The following is a 21,806-nucleotide window of genomic DNA, read 5'->3' on the forward strand; positions in this document are numbered from 1 at the left end:
CAGCTGAGCGCGCGCAAACACTTTGCGCCGGCGCTAAATGTCTACTGAAGTTGGGCGTAGGCGCAGATCGCCCTGCGCCCGGCCGCTAAGTGCCTAGCGCTCGAGATCTACTCCTCCTAAGGCGCTAACGGCTGGCGCACGCAACTGAATTTCTAGGCCATTGTTTCTTATCTTCCCTGCAAGTGCAGCTTTATATAATGCTCGCACTATACTGCATATCATTGCTTTTTTTATTTTAACCCTCAATATTACAGGAGTGTAACTTCTGTAGGTTTGATAAATTAACACAGAAAAATACCAATTTATCCTCCAGATGAGAAAATAAGAATAAAACTGATGGGAGATTTGTTCTTGGGCTTAATTGTGTTTTTTTTAAAAGACTGTAGACTAAACCAGGTGCTCAGTCATGTGCACAGTTACATGCCTCGCACTTTTAATCACTGCACAGTACTTCAATGATATTAAAAAGTATCGGATCAGTGAGCTGACAGTACTGGTGCCCAGCCTTTATTTTTTATATTCGTTCCTGGGATGTGGGCATTGCTGGCAAGGCCAGCATTTATTGCCCATCCCTAATTGCTCTTGAGAAGGTGGTGGTGAGCCGCCTTGAACTGCTGCAGTCCGTGTGGTGAAAGTACTCCCACAGTGCTGTTAGGGAAGGAGTTCCAGGATTTTGACCCAGCAATGATGAAGAATTGGCGATATACTTCCAAGTCAGGATGGTGTGTGACTTGGAGGTGATGATGTTCCCATGTGCCTGCTGTCCATGTCCTTCTAGGTGGTAGAGGTTGTGGGTTTGGGAGGTGCTGTCGAAGAAGTCTCGGCAAGTTGCTGCAGTGCATCTTGTAGATGGTGGGTACTAAAAATGTGCTGGAATAGATCATGGGCAGTATTAATATGTAGTTTTGGGCAGTTATCACAGGCTGAATTGGCTGGAGTTGCAAATGTGTGACCAAGCCCCATAAGCAATATCAGCTCAAGGCAATTGCTTAATTACATTTCCAACACTATAAGCCATTGATGCATTTATGAGGAAGCTAGGAAAGTACATGAGGGATATGCTGATAGAATGAGATGAAGTAGGCTGGGAGGAGGCTCATGTGGAGCATAAACACTGGCATGAACCAGTTGGGCCGAATGGCCTGTTTCTGTGCTGTAAATTTCTATGTAATTTCTTAAAACAGGTAATATTATTCATTTATAATGTGGGGATCAATGAAATGCGAATGTACAATATAACCTTGTTTATTTGTTATTTTGAGACAGGAAGAGCTGCACACAACCCTAACAGAACTGTGGGAGTACCTTCACCACGCGGACTGCAGCGGCTCAAGAGCAAGGCTCAGCACCACCTTCTCAAGGGCATCTAGGGTTGGGCAATAAATGCCAGCCTTGCCAGTGACACCCACATCCCAAGAATGAAAAATAAAATCAAGACAAGCATCTGACTATAATATGTGGATTTCATTAAGTGATAATTTAGGAGATGTGGAGAAAAGAATACAGCAGGATGTTCCACAGTGGAGGAGGACAAACAATACATTTTCTGAATCTAGGGCTAATTGCAAGACTAATGAGATGACAGACGATACACCAGCACTCATTTTAGAACATGTGCAGAGTATTTAGCCGTCATCACTGCTCATGGAGTATAACCATCCACAAAAGGCTGAGCGGCCTGTCTCCTGTTGGGCTTTCTGTGTAATTGTATGCAATTTCATTAACGTTTACCACACTAACTGGTGATCAGACAAACTTCCTCTTGCCTGCTCATAACAAAATCCTTGAGATTCTTACTTCATCAAACAGTCAACAATGGGACATTGCATGCTGTGTTATCTCCCATCCACTCATTGCGGAGTAGGTTGTGGGCTAGGGCGTCTTGCTCTCGAATCTAAATGCAGCTACATGGTGTCAAGTACCTACAGCAGGGCCATAGGGGAAGTAATGTAAAAGATACAAATCATAAGCTTGACAATGCTGTTGCTACTGTCCCCCCCCCCCCGCCCCCCCGCCTCCACTTTATCTCTGTAACCTTTTCCGGCCCTACAACCCTCCAAGAACTCTGCGTTCCTCCAATTCTGGCCCCTTGCACATCCCGAACTTCCTTCGCCCCACCACTGGTGGCCGTACCTTTAGCTGTCTAGGCGCGAAGCGCTGGAATTCCCTCCACAAACTTCTCCGCTTCTCTACCTCTCTTCCTTAAAAGCATTCCTTAAAACCTACCTCTTTGACCAAAACTTTTGTCCTAATGTCTCCTTCTTTAGCTTGACGTCAATTTCTTTGACTGACAATACTCCTGTGAAGTGCCTTGAGATATTTTACTATGTTAAAGGTGCTATATAAATCCAAGTTGTTGTACATGTTTGTTCAGAATGATACCAGAGATATTAATCTTCATTGACAAATACATTTAGATTTACATCATTTTATAGAAGAAATATTTGCTGTTCCCTCCTCACTCTCGCTATTCCTCACATAACAGTTAGTCCTTTCTCTAAGTTCACTCTAAGCTGTGTTGTGTCACCAAAGTCCCACCGGGTGCCCACAACTGTCTGGCCTACAGACTTCTCCATGGTCCCACTAATACTGCTACATGGCTATCCAAGATGTACCAATTAACTATTAATTCCGCCCAATCTTCCTTCAGTTGAGACATTCTGGATGGATAGAGGCCCAAAGACTGGGATTCTGCCCAACTAAGCCGCTTGTACAAATGCTCGGCCTGGGATCAAATCTTGGCCATCAGAACCACAGTAGGTTTTGGCAGCCTCAACCCAGCTCCTGGTACAAAACCACGGCTAATTGGCACTAAATTGTACGTAGAAGATCCCACGGCACTATTTCATAGTAGAGCATGAAAGTTCTCCCTGGTATCCTGGTCAATATTTATCCCTCACCAAACATTACTAAAAATATCTGGTCATCATCACATTGCTGACGGTGTGACCTTGCTGTGTGCAAATTGGCTGCCATGTTTCCTGCATTACAACAGTGACTACATTTCAAAAGTACTTCATTGGCTGTAAAGCGTTTTGGGATGTCCTGAGGTCGTGAAAGGTGCTATATAAATGCAAGTTCGTTCTTTCTTTTTTGTTTTAAATTTGGCAATATGACTCGGCATGGGCATGGTGTGGAAAATGGGAAAAATATTACACTGTTGAAGCAGGAAGTGCTTTTCTGATATTGAGACACTTAGAGGGAGCTTTACACAGCATCTATCTGTGCCGTACCTAACCTGGAAGCTCTTAATGCTGCGTGCTCTATTCCCTAGTATGGCTGAAGTCACACCAATGTGCGCTGCAAAGGGAACACAAAATTCACACACACACAAAAAATGTCAGCGGAAAAGGATTATAAACGAAAACAAAAAAAAAGACCGCATACAACTTGTGCATACAGAGTATCCCACCACACACATTTACTGAAGATCCTTTATTAAATACAAAAAGTGCTTTTATAAAAGCAAGCTTTATCAAACTGGCTTCAGATATTAATTTTTTCCCAGATGGATTGCATTAGGGTCAAACTCCATTAATCAAAATTGGCGAGCAACTGCTGTAGCATATTACATGGAGAATTTTAGAAGAACCTGTGCTGCTTTCTCTCCTTATCATTCAGAAACAGAGCCATTTGGATCATCAATCCACTTCAGTGACAAAAACATGCATAATCCAGCGCACAGAAATCACAGTTCCACAAAGGTTAGCCTCGAATTACCACAACCCATACCACACTCATTGAAAAGCCAATTTTCACCTGTCAGTTTGACAGGAAAAAGTTTGGGGATATGTGACTGCAATTCCTATCAAGCCAGTGCAGATTTGTATCACTAAAATTTAATTTATTTCAAATAGAATTTTTTTTTTTTTTCTCTCCTACGAGGTTACTGAAGGATGCTTCGCCACTCTTAGAAATAGCAAATGGACTAAACTGCCATTATTCACAATTAGCAAAGGAAGTCTCTTGGTTACCCTTGGGAAGAGCTGCACATTGTTGGACATTTTTATGGTTGCATTCACATCACAATGCACCTGGTTCCAACTGTTGTCTATCTGTAAACTTTTCTTTTAATCTTCACGTACAAAGTAGTTCTTAACGTGGTTAAAAAAAAGGCTGAATAAATGCGCCTGCTTTTAAACTTTTACGGTCTGAAGCAGTAGAATTATAGAATCTTGCAGCACATTTAGCCCACTGTGCCTGTGCTGTCTCTTTGAAAGAGCTATCCAATTAGTCCCACTTCCCTACTCTTTCCCCATAGCCCTGCAACCATCTCCCCTTCAAGTATTTATCCAATTCCCTTTTTGAAAGTTACTATTAAATCTGCTTCCATCACCCTTCCAGGCAGTGCATTCCAGATCATAGCTTGCGGTGTAAAAACAAATTCTCATCTCCCCTTTGGTTCTTTTGCCAATTACCTTATATCTGTGTCCTCTGGTTACCTACCCTTCTGCCAGTGGAAACAGTTTCTCCTTACTTACTCTATCAAAAGCATTCATGATTTTGAACACCTCTATTAAATCTCCTCTTAACCTTCTCTGCTCTAAGGAGAACAAGCCCTGCTTCTCTAGTCTCTCTACGTAGCAGGACATAAAACTATAACCTAATATACTCCTCTTAAAGAGGGAGTGTCATCAGAAATTCTGTGAAAGATCTAATCATTACGAAGAACTGCGATTAATGTCCACATGCCTCTGTTCTTGCGCAAGACGTTTGGATGAAGTTGACCCTTTGGCCCATTTGATCTCATCCCAACAGAATACCAGCTGTTCCATCTTCCCGTTATAATTTCTGGCTGCTTCTTAAACAACTCCGGTCTCCTGGCCTTTGCCACCCTTCCTGCCAACCCATTCCAGCTGTTCTTCACCCTCTGTGCAAAGAAATTCTTCCTGACCTCTGTCCTATCCTTTTCTTTCACAAACCCAAACCTCTGCCCTCTTGTCATGCTGCTTTGTGCAGTGTTGTGGGTTCATTTCCTCTGCCCTGTTAAATATATTTTTCCTCTATTTCTGTTGGCACTTCCATTTAGTAAGACCAGATGATCAAGGCGACTGACTTAGGTTTCATAAAGAAATGGTGGAATCAGGGAATTCGATCCCCAATATGCCAGGAAAAATCCCATGGAATGAAAACTGAAGTGGACTTATTCAGTCACCATAAATCAACGATCCAACAATCCCCAAAACACCGGTAAAAATCCTGGAATCCCGTGAAATGAAAACAGGATTTGATTTATTCAGCCACTGGAAATCAGTGACCCAATTGATATCAACTGGGAACTACTCATCCTGACGTGCGAGGGTGATGTACTCCCATTCTCACGAGAGTACATCACCCCAGAGAGCGAAAGCAGATGGCTTTCTTCACAACTGAGGCAAGAGTGCAAATCTCCCATCCAGTTAGAGGATTGTCCTGAGGCAGTATAAAGCAGGAAGAGCCCAAGCTTGAATCTTGGTCAGTATTGAGTGGATTTGGTGCAGAGCGAACCAGCTTACATTGCAAAATCAATTCCACTGAAAGCAGCGGTTTACATTGCTGAGGAGAAAAAGCCAACAATGGGCTAGGGTTGCCAACCCTCCAGGATTGCCCTGGAGTCTCCAGGAATTAAAGATTAATCTCCAGGACGCTGCTGCGAGCAACCTGGGAGAAAAATCATCTGTTAAAAGTTAGGTTTTAAAAAAAAAATTCTTTGAACACTTTTGGTTATTAGTCAAAAAATATCTGAGTTGGGAAAAAAGGTTGTTTGACTGACAGTCAAAAATCATCCAATCGGGTAAAGAAGTTTATTCACTTTCCGATTGGCTGCAGGAAGGCAGCGCACCACGAGTATGGACGTGTTGGGCAACCAATGGCGGGTGTGTGGGGGCGGGGCTGTTGGGGGGGGCAGGAGGTCATGTGATGACACCTCCAAGAATATGTCCAACCAGAGCTGGCAACCCTACATCAGGCCCATTATGTGCCTGGTCCCCATCCTTCAGATAATTTCATGCCAGGGCACCAACCACGTTTCCCCCTTCTCCACCTCCTGGGAGAAGGAACAAAAAAAAATACAGAGACCAGTGCTGCAATATGAATTGGGCATGAGCTGATTTCACCCGAGGCAGCAGTGAGTTTGCTACAGTTGATCTTAGATCTCGGAGATATATAAAAAAAATTGAGCTAGGGTTCCTGCTTGCAATATGCGCGCAGCAGGTCTTAACGGACATTAGAAAGGGGTCGGAAATATGTTGAACGTGCGAATAAACATCTGGTTTCCCAATGGCTTAAAAGACTTATTAAAAAAAACTGGTCGTAGGCGGCCTACTGAAATCAATTATCTACAGCAGACAGAAAAAATCCCCATGACTTATGAACATCAAGCTTTCCATCCACACAGCCACCTTTCATATTTAAATGAAGTAGCAAAATACAATTAAACGGAATGATCTCAGAGCAAAATGAAAGGCATGCGAGCTGACCCGAGGCAGATTGCTGGAAAATAAACAATTTTAATAGTCTTGAGTGCAAGAGAAGAGCGACACATATTTATTCATTATCAACATATACACATGTTAATTTTTTTTTTAACACTAATAGCGGAAAGAAAGAACTTACTTTTATATAGCGCCTTTCACAACCTCAGGATGTCCCAAAGCACTTTACAGCCAATGAAGTACTTTCTGAAGTGTCGTCACTGGTGTAATGTAAAAAACGTGGCAGCCAATTTACGTACAACAAGGTGACACAATCAGCAATGTGATAATGACCAGATAATCGGTTTTAGTGATGTTGTTTGAGGGACAAATATTGGCCAGGACTCCGGGGATATCTCTCCTGCTCTTCTTTGAAATACTGCTATAGGATCTTTTGTGTTCAGCTGAGGGGGCAGACGGGGGTTAATGAGCCAGAATTTACGGTGTTTGCACATGCTGAAAACCCAAAACTTGCGACCTGTCAAGGTACACCTTACAGATCATCCAAACCCACTGTAAAATCAGTATCGCTGGCGCAGAGTTGGGCTAGTTGCCCAACAACTGCCCAGCAATTGCCCACGAAACTCTTATCGCTGGTAAAAGCAGGCATGGGGGCCTGCTTTCACCAGCGTAAGAGTTATCATAAATCTTAAATTAAAAGTAAAAAAATAAAAAATGATGCATTCGTTTATGCAAATATTGGCCCCGATGAAAATGTTTAAAATTATTTTTCAAAAAATTAAATTTTTTATTGTATTTGGTGTAATGAAGAAACTTTTAATCAAATTGGAAAATCAGACCATTTATATTTATTAGAGTTGTCTAAATTGTTAATTATTTGGGGATTCCATTGCATGTCATTAGGGGATTACATTTGGAAATGACTGCAATGGAATCCTGCTTTCTTGGAGGACCTGGCCCATGTGATCCCAGGGACGCTTCCGAACCACCTTTGTCCTGGGATCCGTGGGCCTTTACACAGGCGTACACATGTAGGTCAGAGACCTGAACTTTCCGTAACTTTGTAGCCTGGAGGTAAGTTAGGAAATGTTTTGCGGGTCGGAGGTGTACTCTGGAGGTACGCTCTGACCACAAATTCAAGGCCAATGTCTCATCCGAAAGATGGCACCACTGACCTTGCAGTACCGAGGGAGTGCTGCACTCCCAGATTTTTGTGCCCAACTCTCTGGAGTGGAACTTGAACCCAGAACCTTCTGACTCTGAGGCGTGAATACTGCCCACTGAGCCACGGCTGACACTCACAGCCCGTCATTCACACGCAAATAAAAGGTACGGTGGCGTAGCAGGTACGTGACTGGACTAGTAACCCAGAGGCTTGGACTATTAATCTAGAGAACATGAGTTCAAATGGCACTGTGGCAGCTTGAAAATTTGTATTTAATTTTTTTAAAATCTGGAACTAAAAAGTTGGTACCAGGAAAAGTGGCCATGAAGCTGTTGGATTGCAATAAAAACCCAACTGGTTCACTAATAGTCTTTAAGGTATGAAATCTGCCATCCACACAGAGTCTGGCTTATATGTGACTCCAGTCCTATGCCAATGTGGTTGATTTTCAACTGCCCTTGACGTGGCCTAGCAAGCCACTCGGCTGTATCAAACTACAAGAAAGGAACAAAAGAAAAGAAACGGAAGGACCTCTCGTCTGGGGTACATTGAAGCTATAAACTTGTATTTATATAGCGCATTTAACTTGAACAGGCCATTGTCAGGAGCGGTGAGAGCGGAGGTTCAGTGAGTATTTAAACTGACTTTCGCAGACTTTTTTTCCACAGGCCATTGTCGGGAGCAGTGAGAGCAGAGGTTCAGTGAGTATTTAAACTCACTTTCGCAGGCTTTTCTTACAGAGGCTTACCAATCTCGCAGACCGGCGGCGGCGTTCCAGAGCCACGTCACGATTCAAAATGTGACGCGGGCAGGAGGAAGCAGCTGATTGGGTGAGTACTTATACTACTCTATAGTTTGACAGTTATGGTTCATAGCTTATAAAGTTTAGAAGGTCTTAATTTTGTGGTTATAGTTTCTAAGGTCTCTGTTGTGTAGCGGGGAGTGCTAGGAAACAACGGACCTTGAGTATATCATTTAATTGTAGTATAATGGTTGGTATTGATTTAATTTAAATTAATTAAAGGGTAAGTCATGGCAGCAAAGCTCAGCCCCATGGCATGTTCCTCCTGCACTATGTGGGAAATCAGGGACACTTCCTGTGTCCCTGACGACCATGTGTGCGGGACGTGTATCCAGCTGCAGCTACTGGCAGACCGCATTGCGGCGCTTGAGCTGCAAATGGATACACACTGGAGCATTCGCGATGCTGAGCACATCGTGGGTATCACGTTTAATCAGTTGGTCACACCGCAGGTAAAGGCTGCACAGGCAGGAAGGGAATGAGTGACCGCCAGGCAGAGTAGTAGGCACAGGCAGGTAGTGCAGGGGTCCCCTGTGGCCATCCCCCTCTCAAACAGATATACCCCTTTGGATATTGTTGGGGAGGATGCCTTATCGGGGGAAGGCAGCAGCAACCAACTTCCTGGCACCATGGGTGGTTCTGCTGCACGGGACGGGAGGAAAAAGAGCGGGAGAGCTATAGTGATGGGGGATTCTATTGTAAGCGGAATAGATAGGCGTTTCTGCAGCAGCAAATGAGACTCCAGGAAGGTATGTTGCCTCCCTGGTGCAAGGGTCAAGGATGTTTCGGAGCGGCTGCAGGGCATTCTGGAGGGGGAGAGTGAACAGCCAGTTGTCGTGGTGCATATAGGTACCAACTATATAGGTAAAAAACTGGATGAGGTCATAAAAGCTGAATATAGGGAGTTAGGAGGTAAATTAAAAAATAGGACCTCAAAAAGGTACTAATCTCAGGATTGCTACCGTGCTAGTCAGAGTAGAAATAGAAGGATATTTCAGATGAATACGTGGCTAGAGGAATGGTGCAAGGGGCAGGGATTCAAATTCCTGGGACATTGGAACCGGTTCTGGGGGAGGTGGGACCAGTACAAACTGGTCGGTTTGCGCCTGGGCAGGACCGGGCCCGATGTCCTAGGGGGAGTGTTTGCTAGTGCTGTTGAGGAGGGTTTAAACTAAAATGGCAGGGGGTTGGGAACCTGTGCAGGGTGACAGAGGAAAGGGAAGCAAGGATAGAAGCAAAAGACAGGAAGGAGAAAAGCAAAAGTGGAAGTCAGAGAAATCAAGGGTGTAAATCAAACATTGCCGCAGTAAACAATAATTCCATAAGGTCTAAGAGTGTTAAAAAAGCAAGCCTGAAGGCTTTGTGTCTTAATGCGAGGAGCATTTGTAATAAGGTGGATGAATTAGCTGCACAAATAGATGTAAACGGATATGATATAATTGGGATTACGGAGACATGGCTCCAGGGTGACCAAGGCTGGGAATTCAACATCCAGGGGTATTCAATATTCAGGAAGGACAGGCAAAAAGGAAAAGGCGGTGGGGTAGCATTGCTGGTTAAAGAGGAGATTAACACAATAGTAAGGAAGGATATTAGTTCTGATGATGTGGAATCTGTATGGGTAGAGCTGAGAAATACCAAGGGGCAGAAAACATTATTGTATACAGACCCCCAAACAGTAATGCTGAGGTTGGGGATGGCATTAAACGGGAAATTAGAGATGCGTGCAATAAGGGCACAGCAGTTATCATGGGTGACTTTAATCTACATTTAGATTGGGCTAACCAAATTAGTAATAATACTGTGGAAGAGGAATCCTAGAGTGTATACGGGATGGTTGCCTGGACCAATATGTCGAGGAACCAACTAGCGATCAGGCCATCTTAGACTGGGTATTATGTAATGAGAAAGGCTTAATTAACAATCTTGATGTGCGAGGCCCCTTGGGGGGGGAGCGATCATAATATGATAGAATTCTTCATTAAGATGGAGAGTGACGTAGTTGATTCAGAGACTTGGGTACTGAATTTAAATAAAGGAAATTACGATGGTATGAGGCACGAGTTGGCTAGGATGGATTGGGGAATGTTACTTAAAGGGTTGACGGTGAGTAGGCAATGGCAAACATTTAAATATTGCATGGGTGAACTACAGCGTTTGTTCATCCCTGTTTGGCATACAAATAAAACAAAAAAGGTGACTCAACATTGGCTAACAAGGGAAATTAAGGATAGCATAAGATCCAAGGAGAGGGCATATAAATTGGCCAGAAAAAGCAGTAAACCTGAGGATTGGGAACAGTTTAGGACTCAGCAAAGGAGGACAAAGGGATTAATTAAGAGGGGGGAAATAGAATATGAGAGTAAGCTTTCAGGGAACATAAAAACTGACTGTAAAAGCTTCTGTAGATATGTGAAGAGAAAAAGATTGGTAAAGTCAAGCGTAGATCCCTTGCAGTCAGAATCAGGGGAATTTATAATGGGGAACAAAGACATGGCAGACCAATTAAATACGTACTTTGGTTCTGTCTTCACAAAGGAGGACACAAATAAACTCCCAGAGATGTCGGGGAACATAGGGTCTAATGAGAGAGAGGCACTGAATGAAATCAGTATTTATAGGGAAATGGTGTTAGGGAAATTGACGGGATTGAAGGCCGATAAATCCCCAGGGCCTGATAATCTACATCCTAGGGTACTTAAGGAAGTGGCCCTAGAAATAGTAGATGCATTGCTGGTCATCTTCTAAAATTCTATAGACTCTGGAACAGTTCCCATGGATTGGAGGGTAGCTAATGTAATCTCACTATTTAAAAAAGGTGGTGAAGAAAAAACAGGGAATTATAGACCGGTAAGCCTGACATCGGTAGTGGGGAAAATGCTGGAGTCCATTATAAAAGATGTAATAGCTGAGCACTGGGAAAACAGTGACAGGATCGGACAAAGTCAACATGGATTTACAAAAGGTAAATCCTGCTTGACTAATCTACTGGAATGTTTTGAGGATGTAACTGGTAGATTAGATAAGGGAAAACTAGTGGATGTGGTGCATTTGGACTTTCAGAAGGCTTTCAATAAGGTCCCGCATAAGAGACTAGCGTGCAAAGTTAAGGCACATGGGGGTGGGGGTAAGGGACTAACTTGGATAGAAAACTGGTTGGCAGACAGAAAGCAAAGAATTGGAATAAACGGGTCTTTTTCCGAGTGGAAGGCAGTGACTAGTGGGGTACCGCAGGGATCGGTGCTAGGACCCCAGTTATTCACAATGGCCCAGAAATTCGGGTCGGAGGCTTCCCGCGGGTGCAAGCCTCCGACCTGCACTTACCTAGCGCGCCGGCCGTTGTGCTGTGGGCCCATGTGATATTCTGATCCTGGGCCTTCTCTAACTGCCGGCACGCAGTGCTTATGTATTCCAGGGGTGCAATTAGTTCGAAGCGTCCCCTGGGATCACGTGAGCCATGGAGAGCAAATGGTAGCAGGGAATGCCCATTCATAAAATTGACAGGAAGAGCTGTTAAAACTATAAATACAAATCAGCCCGAAAAAGGAACTAAAACTTCAAATAATTTTTTTTTTTAATCACTTTACAATAACTATAAATTACATAAAATAACTATTTTAAACAATAATTTAAATTTTTGAAAATATTAATTACAGTTTCTAACGGGGCTAAAAATAAACTTACCTTTCACAGAATCACAGAAACCCCACAGTGCAGATAGAGGCCATTTCGGCCCATTGGGCCTGCACCGACACATATCCCACCCGATCCCCGTAACCCCTACAACAACACATCTTTCTTTAAAGTATTTAAAAATAATAAACTTGTGGAAAAAATGTTTTAATTTTACTTAATTCACCACTTACCTTGTTAAAAGCAGGCCTTGCGTCTGCTTTTTAAATGTGTAACTGCTGGAGACTTACCCTCCCAGAGAAAGCTGCAAAAATAAACCAGAAGTTCCAGGCGCACGCGCTGCCTCTCCGGCGCACGCGTTCGACCTGTGAATCCCTTCCTTTAAGGGAACGGAAGTTCCGGTTTCCCGCGCATGCGCAGTGCATGCACGAAACTGGCACTTTTGTTGGGCCTACGCGACCCAGCGCGTACTCACCCGTGGCGACCCGCATTTCTGGGCCATTATTTATTAATGACCTAGACGAGGGAACTAGATGTAATATCTCCAAGTTTGCAGACGACACAATGCTGGGTGGGTGTGTGTGCTGTGAGGAGGATGCAGAGAAACTCCAGTACGATTTGGACAGGTTGGGCAGCTGCGTAGCAGATGCAGTATAATGTGGATAAATGCAAGGTTATCCACCTTGGTGGCAAAAACAGGAAGGTAGATTATTACCTGAATGGCAATAAATTGGGAAAAGGGGAAGTGCAACGGGACCTGGGTGTCCTTGTGCACCAGTCGCTGAAGGTAAGCATGCAGGTGCAGCAGGTGGTTAAGAAGACAAATGGTATGCTGGCCTTCATAGCGAGAGGATTCGAGTACAGGAGCAAGGATGTCTTGCTGCAGTTGTGCAGGGCCTTGGTGAGGCCACACCTTGAGTATTGTGTGCAGTTTTGGTCGCCTTATCTGAGGAAGGATGTTCTTCCCATGGAGGGAGTGCAGCGAAGATTCACCAGATTGATACCTGGGATGGCAGGAATGACGTATGAGGGGAGATTGGGTCAATTAGGCTTATATTTGCTGGAGTTTAGAAGAATGAGAGGGGATCTCATTGAAATGTATAAAATTCTAACAGGACTAGACAGGCTAGATGCAGGAAGGATGTTCCTAATAGCGGGGGAGTCCAGAACCAGGGGTCACAGTCTAAGGATAAGGGGTAAGCCATTTAGGACTGAGACCCTCATCCATGCCTTTGTTACCTCGACTTGACTATTCCAATGCTCTCCTGGCCGACCTCCCATCTTACACCCTACCTGAACTTGAGCTCATCCAAAACTCTGCTGCCCATATCCTAACTCGCAACAAGTCGCATTCACCCATCAACCCTGTGCTCCCTGAACTACATTGGCTCCCGGTCTCGATTTTAAAATTCTCATCCTTGTTTTCAAATCCCTCCATGGCCTCGTCCCTCCCTATCTCTGTAACCTCCTCCAGCCCTCCAATTCTGCAAGATCTCTGCGCTCCTCCAATTCTGGTCTCTTGCGCATCCACGATTTTAATCGCTCCACCATTAGCTGCCTAGGCCCTAAGCTCTGGTATTCCCACCCTAAACCTCTCTACCCCTCTCTCTCCTTCTTTAAGATGCTCCTTAAAACCTACTTCTTTGACCAAGCATTTGGTCATCTGGCCTAATATCTACTTATGTGGCTCGGTGTCAAATTTTGTTTGATAACGCTCCTGTGAATGGACTTGGGATGTTTCACTATGCTAACATAGAAACATAGAAGATAGGAGCAGGAGTAGGCCATTCGGCCCCTCGAGCCTGCTCCGCCATTCAATGCGATCATGGCTGATCATCCAAATTCAGTACCCTGTCCCTGCATTCTCCCCAAATCCCTTCAGCCTTACGAAATATATCCAACTCCTTCTTGAATATATTTAATGAATTGGCCTCTACTGCCTTCTGTGGTAGGGAATTCCACAGGTTCACCACTCTCTGGGTGAAGAAATTCCTCCTCATTTCAGTCCTAAATGGCTTACCCCTTGTCCTTAGACTGACCCCTGGTTCTGGACTCCCTGACCATCGGGAACATCCTTCCTGCATCTAGTCTGTCCAGTCCTGTCAGAATTTTATACGTTTCAATGAGATCCCCTCTCATTCTTCTAAACTCCAGCGAGTCTAAGCCCAATCGACCCAATCTCTCCTCATATGTCATTCCTGCCATCCCAGGTATCAGCCTGGTGAATCTTCGCTGCACTCCCTCCATGGCAAGAACATTCTTCCTCAGATAAGGCAAACAAAACTGCACACAATACTCAAGATGTGGTCTCACCAAGGCCCTGTACAACTGCAGCAAGACATCCTTGTTCCTGTACTCGAACCCTCTCACTACGAAGGCCAACATACCATTTGTCTTCTTAACCGCCTGCTGCACCTGCATGCTTACCTTCAGCGAATGGTGCACAAGGACACCCAGGTCTCGTTGCACTTCCCCTTCTCCCAATCTATTGCCATTCAGATAATAATCTGCCTTCCTGTTTTTGACACCAAGGTGGATAACCTCGCATTTATCCACGTTATATTGCATCTGCCATGCTTCTGCCCAATCACCCAACCTGTCCAAATCATACTGGAGTTTCTCGGCATCCTCCTCACAGCACACATCCCCACCCAGCTTTGTGTCATCTGCAAACTTGGAGATATTACATCTAGGTCCCTCGCCTAGATCATTAATATATATTGTGAATAGCTGGGGTGCAAGGACCGATCCCTGTGGTACCCCACTAGTCACTGCCTGCCACTCGGAAAAAGACCCGTTTATTCCAACTCTTTGCTTTCTGTCTGCCAACCAGTTCTCTACCTAAGTCAATACCTTGCCCCCAATCCCATGTGCCTTAACTTTACACGCTAACCTCTTATGCGGAACCTTATCGAAAGCCTTTTCGAAGTCCAAATACACCACATCCACTGTTTCTCCCTTATCTATTTTACCAGTTACATCCTCAAAAAATTCCAGTAGATTAGTCAAGCACGATTTACCTTTAGTAAATCCATGTTGACTTTGTCCAATCCTGTCATTGTTTTCCAAGTGCTCTGCTATTACATCTTTTATAATGGACTCTAGCATTTTCCCCACTACCGATGTCAGGCTTACCGGTCTGTAATTCCCCGTTTTCTCTCTACCACCTTTTTTGAACAGTGGGGTAACATTAGCTACCCTCCAATCCATGGGTACTGTTCCAGAATCTATCGAATTTTGGAAGATGACCAGCAATGCATCTACTATTTCTAGGGCCACTTCCTTATGTACCCTAGGATGTACATTATCAGGCCCTGACACCATTTCCCTACAAATACTGATTTCTTTCAGTCCCTCCCTTTCATCAGACCCTATGTTCCCCGACATCTCTGGGAGGTTATTTGTGTCCTCCTTTGTGAAGACAGAACCAAAATATGTATTTAATTGTTCTGCCATTTCTTTGTTCCCCATTATAAATTCCCCTGATTCTGACCGCAAGGGGCTTACGCTTGACTTCACCAATCTTTTTCTCTTCACATATCTATAAAAGCTTTTACAGTCAGTTTTTATGTTCCCTGCAAGCTTACTCTCATACTCTATTCTCCCCCTCATAATTAATCCCTTTGTCCTCCTTTGTTGCATCCTAAACTGTTCCCAATCCTCAGGTTTACTGCTTTTTCTGGCCAATTTATATGTCCTCTCCTTGGATCTTATGCTATCCCTAATTTCCCTTGTTAGCCACGGTTGAGTCACCTTTTTTGTTTTATTTTTATGCCAAACTGGGATGAACAAATTCTGTAGTTCATCCATGCGGTCTTTCAATGTTTGCCATTGCCTATCCACCGTCAACCCTTTGAGTGACATTCCCCAATCAATCCTACCCAACTCACGCCTCATACCATCGTAGTTTCCTTTATTTAAATTCAGGACCCTAGTCTCTGAGTCAACTACTTCACTCTCCATCTTAATGAAGAATTCTATCATATTATGATCGCTCCGACCCAAGGGGCCTCGTACAACAAGATTGCTAATTAATCCTTTCTCATTACATAATACCCAGTCTAAGATGGCCTGATCTCTAGTTCGTTCCTCAACATATTGGTCCAGGAAACCATCCCGTAAACACTCCAGGAATTCCTCCTCCACAGTATTATTACTAATTTGGTTAGCCCAATCTATATGTAGATTAAAGTCACCCATGATAACTACTGTGCCCTTATTGCACGCTTCTCTAATTTCCCTTTTAATGCCATCCCCAACCTCCGCATTACTGTTTGGAGGTCTATATACCACTCCCACTAATGTTTTCTGCCCCATGGTATTTCTCAGTTCTACCCATACAGATTCCACATCATCAGAGCTAATATCCTTCCTTACAATTGTGTTAATTGGATAGATAAGAATGGAGCCAGGCGACTTCATTCCTTTCCAGTTTGTTCTCCGTCACTCTTTTAAGTAACCTGCTTTGTTGTAAGCCTTTTCCTTGCAGCTTTTATTCCTTGGAGTCACCAGCCCACATTGTTGTGGGACCAGGCACTGCCTTCTGGTTACAAGGAAGACACCGATGTACGCCATGGAGTTGCTGAGGTTTGTGGGCAGGAGGATGGAGGGAAAACTCCGCAGATTGAACTGTCACCTTTGGACCTCTTCCGATCCAGAACCAGATTTGATGCATTTAAGGGGAAGCTAGATGAGTGCACGAGGGGAATAGAAGGATATGTTGACAGGGTGAGATGAAGTAAGTTGGGAGGAGGCTCTTGTGGAGCATAAACGCTGGCCTCGACCAGTCGGGGCACATGGCCTGTTTCTGTGCTGTAAAATCATATGTGCTCTTTTATCGAACTTTAAACGGCAGGTGAAAATAACCTGCTGGTAGTTCAATTGTTGCAAAATTTGACAACTCTGTGGATATTAAGATGGGGAGGAGCTGCCGGAGCTGGGACAGTGCTGGTGTTGTGGAGATGGTCCTCCTAGATCTTTGGTTTCCTCACGGTTGCCTGGTCTCTTCTAATAACCTAGTATCTTGCAAGTTAAGATTCCCATCTGAACCTTATAACTTTTATTTCTGCTTTTCCGAGATTTGAAAATATTATTTTCTGATATGATACACAGGCATATCTTTTGTTCTGATCGGTGGATGAAGGTGTATTTTTCTCCTGATTGATCAGGTTCCCAGCATCCCTATTTCAACAAGAGATTGTAATACCCAGGAATGCTAAGCAAGTAACCCAGGTTTCTATGGACTGTAGATAACTTTACTGTACAGGGAATCTTGTAGGATTAAGCAGCATTCAGGTAAGTTTGGACCGACATCCCCCAAAAAACACAACTGACTGAATTTAGGGTGTAAGTACCAACGTACCCCATCTTGTGCAAAGAATGACATTGGGCATCAGTATTAAAACAAGCTCTAATGAGAGGGATGCAGTAATTGTGTCAATTAAATATGTGATTGAAAGCAAGATTAACCACGATTTAAATTTTTGATTACGATATTAGTTGTGATTAATTCATTTAATCGCTTGACATATTTGACTCTTCAGTAATTCTAGTCCTTCCACAATCTAAACTCTGTGGATTTCTGGTGCTTTTAAACAGCATTGAACACTTGTTATTTGATTTGCACTTTGGAGGATTTCAAACTTCAGGCAATACATGCTGATTGGTTTAGGTACATTTTTATTGATAAACCCAGGTGAAGAAGCAGCAATTACTCACGCCAAGAATGTCAGGACAACAGCTTTCGGACCGTCTTATTGGCTACGTGGTTTGATTTAAATTATTTCATTGAATATTTTGAAATCTCAGTAACTGAAGGACAGTGATCACAGGCACAATGGCCTGCCGTAAGGAGAAGGGATCTTGGCAAAATTCACAGTTCACGTGTTGACGCTCTAGACTGGCCATAGGATCTCACTGGGTGGAAGATTCTGGGTGGTAACTTGCTCGCAGCTGCCATACATGCTGGTCTGAGTGTCTAACGCAAGAATGATATTGTGCTTGGAGTGTGTCAGATACAAGAATGCCATGCTACCCTATAAGTGCCCAATATAAGAAAATGATATTCAGAATGGGGCTTCCTTTTTTTCCCCCAACGTACCATCCCTCGCTTCCCCCTGGCACTCCAGTTGTTGGGAAGAGGACAGGGGGCAGAGGTCAGGTCAGCCAGCGCTAATAAAGCTCACCAAGGGAAAGCAGTTAGATTTAATTGACAGGCTGCCCCTAGATGTGAACCTTCAAAATTATGCAACCAGCTTTATTGCAGAGCTGTGTACAGACTGCATCAGGTTTTGTATAAATACCATACCACCTCACAGCCAACACAGGGTGATTGGCTATAGTACGAGAGCCCATTAATGAATCACTCATCGACAAGTCACAGCTGCTGATGTTAGCAGTTATTCGGGTAGATCTTGCTTTCTGGTACCCAACAGCACCTTAAGTGCACTGTAACTTTTAAGAGGAGAGATGTCGTTAATTTGCCTGGCCCGGGTTATTTACATAGCCTCTGGTAGGGCCTTGCGCAGGGGATCATGAGAAGGGGAACATAGCTGAGGGTTGCCAACCCTCCAGGATAGTCCTGGAGTCTCCAGGAATTGAAAATTAATGTCCAGGATGCTGCTGGAAGCAACCAGGGAGAAAAATCATTGAGGCATTAAAAAAGTGTTTTTTTTATTTTCTTTGAACATTTTCATTTATTAGTTGTAAAAATATTAGAGATGGGGGGGAAAAAAGGCTGTTTGACCAACAGTCAAGATTAATCCAATTGGGTAACAAAGAGTCTGTTTGCTTTCCAATTGGCGTGGGAATGCATTACGCCCGGAGGATGGATCAATGGTGGGAGTGTGGGGGCAGGATGGTTCGAGGCAGGAGGACATGTGGTGAACCCTCCAAAAATACACCCAACCACAGTTGGCAACCATACCATAGCTGCAGCCCTGTAGTTACACTCCTAGCCCGAGCATCAGAGCTCCAGCAGCAGCCATAAGACACAGAGGCCCTATCATTGACCTGGTGGATGAATAACAGATAAAGTGGAACTTGCCTATTCAATCTTCTGGCTGCCCCCTGGACTCCCACTGCTCCACAGGGAGCCCAGGGCAAGTCCCAGTGCCAGGCTCCTTTGGGCATCCAAAGAGCCATCGCCCAGAAATGTGAGGTGGGAGGTCAGGAACACGCCCTCGCGCCTCTTTTGCATTCTAAAGTGGAGTCTGCACCTATACCAGGCGCAGTTATGCTCCACTGGAGAAAGTCACACAACACCAGGTTATAGTCCAACAGCTTTATTTGAAATCACAAGCTTTCGGAGTGCTGCTCCTTTGTCAGATGAAGTGAAGAGAAGAATACAGGCACAGCATATATAGGCAGAGAAAACTGCCAGATGATTACAGGTAATCTTTCTAACTGCCCTTTATCACACCTCGGCAGAGAGATAATCACAGCAATCAAAGGTGTGAATGGTGTCCAAACAGGTCAGTAAGGAAAACATTACATCAAAGAACAATGAGGTGGGGTCACAATGAGGTGGGGTCACAAGGGGTCAAATGTTGCAGATGCTGGGGTCTGTATGAAAAACAGAAAAAACCCAAAAAACTTTGCTGGAAATCACAGCAGGTCCAGCCGCGTCTGTGCAGAGAGAACAAGCCAACGACGACTCGAGTCTGGATGACTCTACGTCAGGTGGGGTTACATGTAGCGTGACATGAACCCAAGATCCCGGTTGAGGCCGTCCTCATGAGTGCGGAACTTGGCTATCAGTTTCTGCTCGACAATTTTGCGTTGTCGTGTGTCTCGAAGGCCGCCTTGGAGAATGCTTACCTGAAGATCGGAGGCTGAATGTCCTTGACTGCTGAAGTGTTCCCCGACTGGGAGGGAACACTCCTGCCTGGTGATTGTTGTGCAGTGTCCGTTCATCCGTTGTCGCAGTGTCTGCATGGTCTCGCCGATGTACCATGCTCCGGGGCATCCCTTCCTGCAACGTATGAGGTAGACAACGTTGGCCGAGTCACATGAGTATGTACCATGTACCTGGTGGGTGGTGTCCTCACGTGTGATGATGGTATCTGTGTTGATGATCTGGCATGTCTTGCAGAGGTTGCCGTGGCAGGGTTGTGTGGTGGCGTGGTCGCTGTTCTCCTGAAAGCTGGGTAATTTGCTGCGAACGATGGTCTATTTGAGGTTAGGCGGCTGTTTGAAGGCGAGTAGTGGAGGCGTGGGGATGGCCTTAGCGAGGTGTTCATCGTCGTCAATGACATGTTGAAGGCTGCGGAGAACATGGCGTAGTTTCTCCGCTCCGGGGAAGTACTGGATGATGAAGGGTACTCTGTTGGTTGTGTCCCGTGTTTGTCTTCTGAGGAGGTCTATGCAATTTTTCGCTGTGGCCCATCAGAACTGTCGATCGACGAGTTGAGCGTCATATCCCATTCTTATGAGGGCATCTTTCAGCGTCTGTAGGTGTCCATCGCGTTCCTCCTCATCTGAGCAGATCCTGTGTATTCGCAGGGCTTGTCCATAGGGGATGGCTTCTTTAACGTGGTTAGGGTGGAAGCTGGAAAAGTGGAGCATCGTGAGGTTGTCCGTGGGCTTGCGGTAGAGTGAAGTGCTGAGGTGTCCGTCTTTGATGGAGATTCGTGTGTCCAAGAATGAAACCGATTCTGAGGAGTAGTCCATGGTGAGTTTGATGGTGGGATGGAACTTGTTGATGTCATCGTGTAGTCTTTTCAGTGATTCTTCGCCGTGGGTCCATAGGAAGAAAATGTCATCGATGTATCTGGTGTATAGCGTTGGTTGGAGGTCCTGTGCAGCGAAGAAGTCTTGCTCGAACTTGTGCATGAAGATGTTGGCGTATTGGGGTGCGAATTTGGTCCCCATGGCTGTTCCGTGTGTTTGGGTAAAGAACTGGTTGTCGAAGGTGACGACATTGTGGTCAAGGATGAAGCGGATGAGTTGTAGGATGGCGTCTGGAGATTGGCTGTTGTTGGTGTTGAGTACTGAGGCTGTCGCAGTGATGCCGTCATCGTGGGGGATACTGGTGTAGAGTGCCGAGACGTCCATTGTGGCGAGGAGTGTTCCTGGTTCAACTGGTCCGTGGGTGCTGAGTTTCTGTAAGAAGTCTGTAGTGTCGCGACAGATGCTGCAGGTTCTCTGTATGGTGGGTTTCAGGATGCCCTCAATGTATCCAGAGAGGTTCTCACACAGGGTTCCATTGCCTGATACGATAGGACGTCCCGGTGTGTTGGCTTTGTGTATCTTTGGGAGGCAGTAGAAGTCTCCCACGTGGGGAGTATGTGGGATGAGAGCACATAGGATGCTCTGAAGGTCTGGATCGAAGGTCTTGATCAGTCTGTTGAGTTGGTGGGTGTGTTCTTTGGTTGGATCATCAACACGGATACCATCATCACACGTGAGAACACCACCAACCAGGTACATGGTAAATACTCGTCTACCTCATACGTTGCAGGAAAGGATGCCCCAGAGCATGGTACATCGGCGAGACCATGCAGACACTGCGACAACGGATGAACGGACACCGCACAACAATCGCCAGGCAGGAGTGTTCCCTCCCAGTCGGGGAACACTTCAGCAGTCAAGGACATTCAGCCTCCGATCTTCGGGTAAGCATTCTCCAAGGCGGCCTTCGAGACACACGACAACGCAAAATCGTCACGCAGAAACTGATAGACAAGTTCCGCACTCATGAGGACGGCCTCAACCGGGATCTTGGGTTCATGTCACGCTACATGTAACACCACCTGACGTAGAGTCATCCAGACTCAAGTCGTCGTTGGCTTGT

General features: G+C 44.9%; 1 protein-coding gene across 3 annotated transcripts in view; it reads right to left on the reverse strand.

The window, feature by feature from the left end:
- The window catches only part of nos1apa (nitric oxide synthase 1 (neuronal) adaptor protein a), a 640,829-nt gene that overhangs the window by 286,186 nt on the left and 332,837 nt on the right, over window positions 1-21,806 (reverse strand). The gene's annotated exons all lie outside the window — the stretch shown is intronic.

Source organism: Somniosus microcephalus, chromosome 3, assembly GCF_052327205.1.
Source record: "Somniosus microcephalus isolate GS21.2 chromosome 3, FLI_Smic_1.0, whole genome shotgun sequence".
NCBI lineage: Eukaryota > Metazoa > Chordata > Chondrichthyes > Squaliformes > Somniosidae > Somniosus > Somniosus microcephalus.